At 47.0% G+C, this 11,164-nt stretch overlaps 1 long non-coding RNA gene across 1 annotated transcript in view; it reads left to right on the top strand.

Annotated features, from left to right (window-relative positions):
• The first annotated feature begins 757 nt into the window (after positions 1-757).
• Positions 758-11,164, top strand: part of LOC146809050 (uncharacterized) — a 213,697-nt gene continuing 203,290 nt past the window's right edge. The window contains exon 1 of the long non-coding RNA XR_014966313.1: positions 758-1,000. This is a non-coding gene — a long non-coding RNA (uncharacterized LOC146809050). The remainder of the gene's footprint in view (positions 1,001-11,164) is intronic.

The following is an 11,164-nucleotide window of genomic DNA, read 5'->3' as shown; positions in this document are numbered from 1 at the left end:
TGGGGCGCTGCAGACATTGGCTACATGGATTGCACGCTACACTTTGTAGGGTGTGTGGTTGGAAAGAAATTGTCTTTGTTTTGATCCTAGCTGGAAAGTGTTTCCATGTGGTGTGTAAGAACAGCAAGGTGTAGTTTTCCTGTTATGAGACCCTGCACAAAGCAGGGGTGCCGCCTGCCCAGAGAAGAACATCACCCCTCTGATCACGTGTTTAAGGTTCTGCTAGGACCCGAACATGATTCTTAAATTGAACTTTACATGATATTCTCTGTATTTTAAGTAGAACTTTACATGACATTCTCTGTTTTTATTTTTAACTTGACCTTTCTGTTTTTGTTTACTTTAATTCTAGGCCAGCTGTCATTAGGGCAGCTGTAAAACACATTTTAAAGTGATTTCTTCTAACATTTACTCTTTAAAGTATGTACTGATGAGGGGAAAAGACTCAGGCTTTATGCAAGTTTTCAAATTTTTAAACCGACAGGGGCATTAAATACTGGTCCTGCCTACATAAAACTGGCCATGTGGCAACCCAGTGTGGTGGATGAAGAAATAAAAGTGCAGCGTGTTTCAGGTGTTGGATCTTTAATGGTGAAAGGAAGACTTAAAATGAAACTTGATAAGAATTTAAAAACTTGCTGCGGAATGGATTGTCGCTCTAAACTGGAAATTCCAGATGCATGACGAGAACTCTCGCCTCCTGCGGGCTCTGCCGTTATATCCTCAGCGTATCGTACTGCGCTATAAGTTACCTGTCAGTTCTTCCCTGCACTCCAGACTGGCACTGCCCTGCCGAGCCATGGACCGAAGGATACGGACCTGTGGGCCCTTCCATCGGCGCAGCCATCCTTGGCAAGGGTTAGCACGGCGGACACGGCCTGCGTACCCGTTGGGCAGCCTCCATCTCAGGACAGGGGAGGCCGAATTCAAGGACGGAGCATCCTGGCGCATTTATTAAGGGGGAGCCTTGTACTCCTGACCGTGCTGCTGCTACTCTTGGGTAAGGCTATGCCCTGCGCATGTTTTAATATGTATTTGTCACAATCTTATTGTAGCGCTCTGAAATTCCGGAAAGTCAAGATGCAGCGCTTTGCAAAACCTCCAAATAGATAAGTAAATCTCATACTGAACGAAGAGTGTCATGCGGAAACTGGCAGTGCCTCAGCAGAGTTGTGGCACCTCCACCCATACCTGGCTGACATGCAACCGACTCTCCCCAGTCCTACCAGCCCTCGGTGGCCTGGCATACCTTCCCTCCCATTTTCATAGAGACAGTGTCGACCCTCACTGGAAGGCACCTGTGTTAAAGGCTCGGGATACAAAGAATGCCATGGCCGCATTGTTCCAGATGATTCCATACGAGACACTCAATCCATCAATCTGAGGGTTCTTGTAAAGCGCGGCTTGTCACCCCGGGGGCCTCCAGGCGCTAGGTCCTAACGTCGGTGGAGCCTACCACATGCTTTTTGGCAAGTGCCTCTGCACTGTAGCTGGTAGTTCCGATGCCGTAAAACCGAGAAACGTGTAGTCCTGTTCCAGCCACAATTTGAGTTTACAGCCAGAACAGGATTGATGTTCCAGCCATAATCCAGCGTGACCGAGCTAAACAAGCATTTGCAATGCAATCGGTCTCGCTTTTGGGACCTTATACGTATTTCGCCATGCAGCACAGGCTGGCACGGCTGTGGAAAAGGCAATCACGTGGGATGTGTCAGTCACATAGGCCAAGGACCTGAGCAATGAAAAGTTAAACAGCGCCCCACACACGTACCCCCTTACTCGCCAATGTTACTCACTCCAGGCCCCTTTTAACCCTCGAGGTAAACCCGCCTCATAAGAAAATAATCCACCCCACCCCCCCCCCCAAAAAAACCCCACAAGTGCTGACACATTCTGTCTTTGCCAACGCAGACATAGTGCCTTCGCTAATGTTGTTTAGCATCGGCAAAAAGAGGAACTGGAGGACTTAGAATGAGGAATTACCACTGGGACCGCTATGCAATGCAATCGGCCTCGCATCAGTGAAAGAGCTATTGGCGTTGCAAATTCCACTTTTTTTAGTTATACTTTTGGCAGTGGAGTGAGCATTGGACCCATTTAAAGAGCTAGGAGGGAAAGGGGATGGAGAGGAAACTGTGGGAAACAGGCGTGGTAGTAGTATTGCTTTACAATAAAGTTTAAAGACAACATGTATGCACATGTAAAGTACCCCCCATTGCTGCAATGGCACCACTGCACGAGACAATAGGAAGAGGACACACGGGCGAGCACGTACCTGAATACTGTATACATACTGTATTGATAGCACCTTTGTAGATATTAAACTATAACTATTATATGCTTTGAATGTCTATGTAAACACTCCACCAACCTTTTGGAATGCGCATGCGCTAAGAGCGGAGTTGAGGGATGTGATAACAATGAAAGGGGCAGAAGGGAGGTGGGGGACAGAGAGAGAGTTAGCAGGTGACACGGTGCAGTGAGAGCGAACAGAGGCAGCTGTTTCTATGCCCAGCGCATCTGGATGCTCAGCTTCAGACACAGCAATGGAGGGAGTCAGCAGCCCGCCCACGCTCGGAGTAGTTTATGATATGATAATGATAAACTTCGTGTCACAAAATGAAGCACCCGGGGCCCTCTCTGTATAAGGGGCTGGCTTCATACTGGAGTCAGCTGTTTATTATCATTTGGTGTAACGGGGAAAATACAAAATGTTAGTATTTAAGTAACTAATCTGGGGGCATAAAAGTAAATTACGAAGGCGGGCGGCCGCAGGCTACTTGAACATGCAGGCTGCGGGGAGAGCTGGAGACCGTATTCTGCAGCTAACACTGCACAAAAGTTCACTTTTACCCAGTGCATGGTGTGCGAAGCACAAGGGCAGTGAGAGCTTGGAAGGGCCCAGCTTGTGCAATTGCATGGGGGCAGAAAAGAATTAAAAACAAACAGAGAGGGAAGGGAGGCCCGGCGGGGGAGTGGGACTGAAGAATGGGTGAGGGAGAGAAGCCAGCGAGCGGCTCCCTTTTCATCTCCACTTCCTCAATTAACCCAGCTGTGCATTCGTGGTAGGTAGATTAGGGTGACCAGATTCTCAAAACAAACAAGCATTTACAATGCAATGGTCTCGGCAATATTCTAGGTAGAGCTATTGGTATTGTTCATTATTTTTTTAATCATTTTTGTATCCCTAAATAAATGGCATTGTCATTTCTATTGGCATTAGTTTGTTTTTTTTGCATATGTGATACCTATTGCATTAGCAGAGAGAGAGTGAGGTAGTGAGATAGAGAGAGAGTGAGGTATTGAAAGAGAGAGAGAGTGAGGTATTGAAATAGAGAGTGAGGTAGTGAGAGAGAGTGAGGTAGTGAGATAGAGAGAGTGAGGTAGTGAAAGAGTGGAAAAATAAACTGCCTTAACTGCCGCTGCTCGGCTTCCAGGGGCAGTGGAGCTCTTTGGAACCTTAAAGTGGCAGTGTCAAATTCTTGCTTATGACAGTATTCGCCACCTACTTACAGCATTTTCTGAAGATCTTTTAATCTTCAAAAAGCGACAAAAATGCGATTTTGCCGCATAAAAGGCATTTGGGGGAGGGGGAGGTGTGTGTGTGTGTGTTTTCTCCTTAAACTGAGTTTTAAAGGGACATTTGAAGTGTAAATGTGCTCTGCTGTCCCAGCACATAGGCAGAAATACCATAATGTTTAGGAATGACAAAGAAGATCCTGTGACCGAGAGAATAGTATCGGAATCTACTTTTAACTGCAAAAAATACATTTAAAGTGATGGGTTATATGAGACTGAGCTTGGGGTGGGGGCTAGCGACATAAAATGCCTTCCATGATTGACCAGCTGACCCATGATGTGCTTAAGAGATCCTGTTCAGGAGTGACTCAGACCTGTCCAGACGTGACTCCAGTCATCTGGGAGTCAGGCCTGTCCATCAGATGTGCACTGGACTGTAAGCCATCCTCGATTACTGTGACTGCGCAGCCCGAGGAACAACAGAAGCGTCCGATAACGGAGGGCTCGCGGCACTGGCCTGTGACATAAACTCCTAATCTCGAAGGACTTTCTCAAGCAAAACAGTTCAACAAAGCAGGGCTGTAAAACGGTCAAATAAAAAAAAGCTTTACATCTGTTTTCTAGGTCACACTTTGTGACCCTCCGTAGATAAAGAACACCAAAAGACAACATTCGACAAGAGGGTTAGAGCGCCCCCCTTCTCCACCGCGGCTCTGTTAACATTAAAGATTTCTGCCCAGGGAGTGAAGGGGGTGGGGGGCTGCCTTTCATCGCCATCTCTCCGCCTCATTGGCTCCAGCCTCGCTGGCCCCTGCTCCTCGGTACGGTTACTCTACTCCAGATGTGCGGCGTACAGTAAATTGCCATCCGAGAGGGCTCGTCAATCTGTGGGGTAGAGCGCTGTGGTGTCGGGAAGCCGCACCCTGGCATCCACTCTAATTTGTACCGGGGAGCTCAGGGGAGGGGAGACTGTGAGAAAGGTGAAGGGGGGTGCCGGAGGTGTTACATTACTCCTCCGACCGCCCCTTAAGCACACTGTTGAAAAGGAAAAAGAAACAGGGTTTATGACTAACTGGGGAAATGTTCTTATGGCATCTGTAGTCTTTGTAGTAAAATATTATGCGCCTTGAAGGAGTGGGAATTTCAGAGCGCGCCGGGGTTGTTGGCTAAGCAAAAATCCCCCTGGAAAATAGCTGGCGCAGTGCGGCTGGTGAGAGGCTGGTCAAAGTCCTTCCCACCGACGAGCCTGAAGCCCCAGGGTCCGCGATAACGATACGGATCATGCCGGACATGCTGCCTGTGTGCGCGTCCGGGAGGTAGGGCGCTAGGGGCTGGTCCTACGCAATCTCCCCGCAGGTGCAGAAGGGAATGCCAGGGTGAGCTTAAACAATCACGGAGTCCTGCGCACTCCCCCCTGCCGCTAGGAGGGAGGGAGGAAGGAACACCCACAGCCCGTTGCCAGCAGCCACACGGCTAAACCGGGAGAGCCCGGGGCAAAATAGGGAGGACTATTCAATGCTGCACCTTGTACGAGATGCATGGGGGGGGGGGGAAGGGGGTCCTTGGTGCCCAAACGAAACTACACTCACCGCAAACAAAAGGCACGGCGTGAAAACCCGGTGTGCAGGGCAGCGAGGAGGACGCAGCGCTGGGGCGACACACGAGTAGTAGATGGAAATGTGAAACGTGGTTATTAATTAAGATACAGGGCCTAACTAGGCGGGCAGCGCGAGAGAGCAACAGCAAGAAGATCCTCACGGCCAGACGATCGATAAAAAATGGCGGATGGGAGCTTCCAAACTTTTTCGGATTGGGGGCGTGTTCCTGCTGTTCTAAAAGGGCGTGGCTAAAAAGTGGAAAGAACAGCAAGGAACACGCCCCCGAATCTGAAAAAGACGGAGCCTATTTGGAGGGACGGCTCTCTCCTCCAACGGCTGGCCTCCGTTTAGGAAGCCAGCCAATGGAGGAGAAGCTAAAAGAGAGGCGGGCTAAATAGCCACTCTAGAAAACATTAAATCTCCGACTTCCGGTTCTGCCTTCGGCAGACCGGTAGTCCTCGACCTAAAAACGGGGACAGGTCATAGACATAGAAGTAAGACTACAGTTAGCAGTAACCATCGACATAAAAGTAGGACTATTTGACAGCTGTCATAGACATAGAAAAGGGACTACGACAGCTCCCTCCACAGACCGAGATGAAGCATTACAGACAACAAATCCGCGGTCTTTTATCGGCAGCCCTCTCCTTTACACAGCAGCATTAGTACTTTTTATTACATTTACACTTTTAAGGACTATAGCATATATTTGCCAAAAATCAATAAAACATCACAGGCTAGCAAACGCCAGATTTACTAGCTTTATCAATGCTCGTTTCTATAGCTGTGCGTCAGCACCATGTAAAGTACAACTCACCAATGTTGCTTAGTTGCTCATGACAGAAAAGCATGGGAGGTAAACTGCGGAATGCTAAATTGCCAAAGGGCAGCCATGGACCAATGTAAAAAAAACACTTCTCTCCAGGTATTACTGCCTTAGGGTCTTAAGGGTCGCAAAGGCTGTCCGACCACACAGTCCTCCCACATTTGCGTGGTCACTGCTGGGATGTCATGTTACCTTACTGGTATATGTATAGTGCACTCTAGCCATTAGTGTGAAGACCTGAGCAAAAAGCCTCTCCCACAGGCGTTAACCCTGCTCCTTTAAGTCCTTTCCAGCTAAACAGTTTGCCGTGATCTGAAAGGTCAGTCAAAAGGTCAAGTCATAGCTTTGATATGGAGAACACAGAGCATGCATCAATTGGTTAGGATTAAAACATGCAATGAGTAATGCATTAATCCTTGCACGGTATGCATAAGGGCTTCTGAAAAGTTTGTATGGCTATGAATACAAGCTACAGGACGAAGAAATATTGTTTTATCCAAAGTAGAAACTTTGGTTGGCATGATGACGTAGGTGGCGCTGCGTGTAAAATGTTTCTCTTCAAAGGATTTCCCTTCTTGCTACAGCGCTTACCTCAGTGACGACACATGCCGTAAACAGTGCAAAGAGAGCATGCCCGTGCATGCTCAACCGGAACAATGAAAAACAGGGACATTTCTGTGTTTAACCTGGATACTGTTTGAAAACAGGGACATTTGAGTCACTTGGAGAAAAGTGTCGGGACACGGGGACACTTCTCCAAAAACGGGGACCGTCCTGGGAAAACGGGGACGTCCGGTCACCCTAAGGTAGATAAAATAAACATATTTAATAACTGCACCGATCGACTACGCTCCCAGACACCCACTCCATAGCGATTTTTTCAGAGATCGCATCAAAAAGATTAAGTCACATAAATTAATGTGTTTCTTCGAATAACAATTGTTTTATTCAGATATAAGTTTAGGGGACTCGAATGTCTATTGATTGGAGATGAAAGGGGAAGCAGCGCGCTGGTTTAACGAGCTGTCTGCAGAGAGTGGCATAATGTAATTATCTGAATCTCCTATCGAACTCAGCCTATGACCGCCGCGGGACTGATGAATTCAGACACACTTAGATAAGGAATCTTACTAAAGCTTCACATCCAGTTTGTATTCAAACTAATGCTATAACCAAGAAAGTCAGTTTAGTAAATGAACAAACAAGTGAATTGGGATTATTAGAGCTTTGAGATGCCCGTCGATACCTGTACTCTATATGTTGTGTTAACCCACTCGCACACTTGTTGCTCGTATCAATATCTCTGCCTCAGAACCCCCTCCCCAGAGCAGCTCTGGCTGTGACTGCCGGCTGCGTCACTGTGACACCCCCTCACACCTGTGACGGCGGCTGGGTGTCCCAGAGAGCCGTAGTGCCACGGTGTGTGGATGCTATAGAGGTCTGCCACGTCGGCTGCCTCCAGCCCAACCGAACATCTCTCTGGGGTCCGGTGTCGCCAGTACAGCTAATTAGCAGAGGGTAGATACATGCGAAAGAGAGAAAGGACTACAGCTGTTCTTGTTTTCTAAAGGACACGAACATACGCTCAGACTCCGCTTTCTTTATGACACTAACTTTTAGTCATGCTTAACAGTAACCACACTGGTGTATAACATGGTTAAAATATATTGGCAAAGCCAATAGCTCTTGCGTAGGCGAGACATATTGCCTTTGGCCGGTATTTAACAATAGTCATTTTCTTATTCACTGCAAAAGCCCCCTAGTGTCCTTCGGCTAATTTGTGTTTTAGCAGTTTTATATAGTGCGAACCTGGTAAAAGGGTCTTAAAGCTTATCACTTGAGAGGCAGAAGTTTTACATGAAAACATACTTTTTTTTGTCTTTAAGGCACGGGGAGATTGCCCAGAATAACAGGACTGGATTTCAACTCCCTGTGCCATAAAAACAAAATAAAGTATGCTTTCGTGTAGAACTTGCACTTCTCATTTAAAGTGCTTTAATACCGTCCTGCCAAGTGTGCGCTATATATAACTGCAAAGTACAAATTGCGCACTGTACACATGAGCCGACATTGGCCAAGGGCGTTGGGCACTCTGACAGTCAGTGGCGAGTGTATTCCAGCACGGCAGCCTTTACACGCTCACTGGCAGCGCAAACGTTCCAAAGTGAGGAGCTCTGTCCGTCAGGTCACATCTCCTTACTCCTGTCACGCTGTCACTTAAGAGTGTAAGACAGCAGCAGCAACCTAGCGCAGGAATACACTCACTATTTACTGTCAGAGCACCTCACAGACACGCTCCCTCTGAGTGTATTCAGCAGCACGTGCGCTGCATGAAATCCCATACCCCAGAGTCTGACCCCAACATGCCTCTAGGAGTACCGGTACTCTCTTGGCACAAGAAGTTCCGGTACTCTAGGGGAGAAAATTGAGACGTGCCGGTACTCAGTACCGGTGAGTACCGGCCCATTTAAAGCATGACGGCCCATTTAAAGCATGACGTGACCTTAAAAGGATGAACACGGACAGGCAGTTGGAATGAAGTAACCAGAGGTGCCTTACACCTATGTTTCTATGTGCTTCCCCTAGCATCTGTCTCTGGCGATGTACCCCTCCGATTAAAAGCGCTACATTAGCTCTGAAGTTGGAGCGCTGAGTGGCGTTGAGACTTGACAATCTTTCCGAAATGCCGTTTTGTTGGAAGTCAGGGAGTTATGTCTCAGTACTGGTTGCAAGCGCACCTTGGGGTTGCACGTGCACCTTAAGTTTGAATAGTTCAGTTCACAAAACTTTATTCGGATAAACATAGTATCCATAAAAGTACGACAATGGTTAAAAATGACAGGAAAAACAAAAAAAATAAAAAGTAACAATACATAATAGTTAGAATTACAGTTGTATAAACACAATATAATAAAAGTTTGAATATAAAGACAGCGGGAGTCACCTTAAAAAAAAAAATCTTTCAAGTTTTTACAGATGCATGCATTACTTATCCCGTCCGGATTTTTTTATCTGCGTTCTGGGATTGGTTGTTCTATTTGTGCCATTGGGACAGTACAAGTGCCAGAAGACAAACACTGGAGCTAGTCGCACTTGGTTGGCCCTTGGAAACTAGGGAACTTCTGCAAAGGAGGTGGAGTGAGAGGGATGGGGCTCCAAAGTACACCCACATAGAAACTGCTTCGTAGTTCTGACGCATGATGATACCCAGCCAGCGGTTGAAGTGCATAACAAAAGTATGGAATGAGGAGGCGGGGCTAAAAACATTTTGCAGTATTTTGTTTACCTTTCATCTTAATGTAAATACGTACAAACTGTAACGTACACCTTTCATGGAAAATTAAAGCAAGTTAAAGGAATCGGAGGGTAATGTACTGGTTTACGTTACGAAAGCTCTTTGATTAATTCCATCCCCGCAGATATCTGTGTACGCAACCACATAGCTGCAGAAATGAATGCCGGTTGGCGCAATCATCACTTTCATTCACAGTTGTATAAAGTCCCAGACTGAAAAAGCTGTGAATATCCAAAGTATACCTTTACTGCCACCGTAACGGAATGCGGGCCAGTCCGCCAGGGGTGCGGCGGTCCCGCACCTGCAATTAGAATGCCACCACCATCGTGGTGGTGACATCCCCCATTCCTATCATCTTTCCAGGCAGAGCTCACAGCACTGCCTGCCACAGTGCTGGGAATGCACGTTGTGCATTGACATGCACAAGGTGACAGGCACCGCGCGGTGCCTGCCACTTTGTCCATGCCAATGCAGGGGGGTACCTATGGTACCCCCCATGTGCACCCCCCACCCCCTAACACCTGTGGAGACCGCATGCCTTTCGGCTGCTTTCCGCTATCATCATAATATGGATGGCGGTGTCTTGCAGACACCGCCACCATATTATGCAAAGGGATTAGTATAATTACCTAAAGCTTGGGAAAAATAAATATGTTGTCATAAATATCTCCTTTGTGCTTATCCCTGTTCACATATAAAAACAGAGCGGAAATAGAAAAAGCTATGTTTTGTTTTCCTTTTGTTAAATTCAGGTTTAATTCTGCTCCGTGTCCTGCCTTGCTCCTCCTCTGCTGGCTATGGCAGCAGGCATTGTGATCTCATAAATCAACTGCAATAAGTTATTACAGTTCTGCAGCTACATCGTCTCTTTAATACGGGTGACCAGTGGTGTCAGTTTTCAACCGAAATAAAGAAGTTACAGACTTTTACACAGGGTTGCAGGCCCCCATGTAGTATATATATCACTAACAGGAACTACCCTCTAAGGAAGGGACTCAGCCACATTTTGAATTGCGAAGTTCATCTGATTTCCAATCTAAAGATGACTATCTTGGAATGGATACTTTATATTATCAAGATCTGCCATCCAACAGAAACTCATCATGCCATGGATCCTACGAAACAAAAGGCCCTAATTTGACATTCGCTTGGCATCCAGTAATCTGGAGGACAGCACTCCACATTCCACAGCATCCACTATCTGAGAGGGATCCCTCCAGCATCCTGCAGGCACAGAGGCACCAGACCAAGTTCAACAAGAGACCCCACTAGTAACATAGCACTGTGAAAAGCAAAAGTGGCAGGTCAAAGACTTCACTGAAAACTGCACCAATTTAAGTAAGCTCTACTTCTGTTTTTAACTCGGTGCACTCACCACAGAATGACACAATTACCGTACCACCAGCTCCACTGAGAATGGTTAGGCTGCTCATGTTGTCGTCCTGTACCATGCCTTGCCCCGGCATTTGGTCCATAAGGAGATGGTGGATATGGCATGAAGTTGGGTGAGAGGATGCTGGTAACTAGTATTCTTCAGTCAGCTGCACTTGGGTCTACAGACACAGAATGCAGGGAAGAGCACAAGGTATGCCAGAACTGGAGTGACCCCACTGTACCTTGCGACTAGACCAACCACCACTGCATCACCTTCCTCCTATCACAAAAGGCAATCACCACCAAGGGTCAACCTGTAAAAGCCAAACAGTGGGTACAGGAAACACACTCTGTTAACCCACTCACTATGGTGACATTTTTGCAAAGACATCCCATGCCTGCCTTCCTCCATGTATAGCACTCTTGACCTCTCTGAACACTACACCAGTTGCATGTAAAAAATCATGGACACCATTGCCCCAATGCAACTAAAGTGAATCCTACCTAACAGATCCAACCATTGTTTTGATTGTAAACTTAACGATGAACGCA

This window comes from Triturus cristatus, chromosome 7 (assembly GCF_964204655.1).
Source record: "Triturus cristatus chromosome 7, aTriCri1.1, whole genome shotgun sequence".
Classification (NCBI taxonomy): Eukaryota; Metazoa; Chordata; class Amphibia; order Caudata; family Salamandridae; genus Triturus; species Triturus cristatus.
The sequence above is the reverse complement of the archived record's forward strand: the minus strand, read 5'-3'. Positions and strand labels throughout refer to the sequence as shown.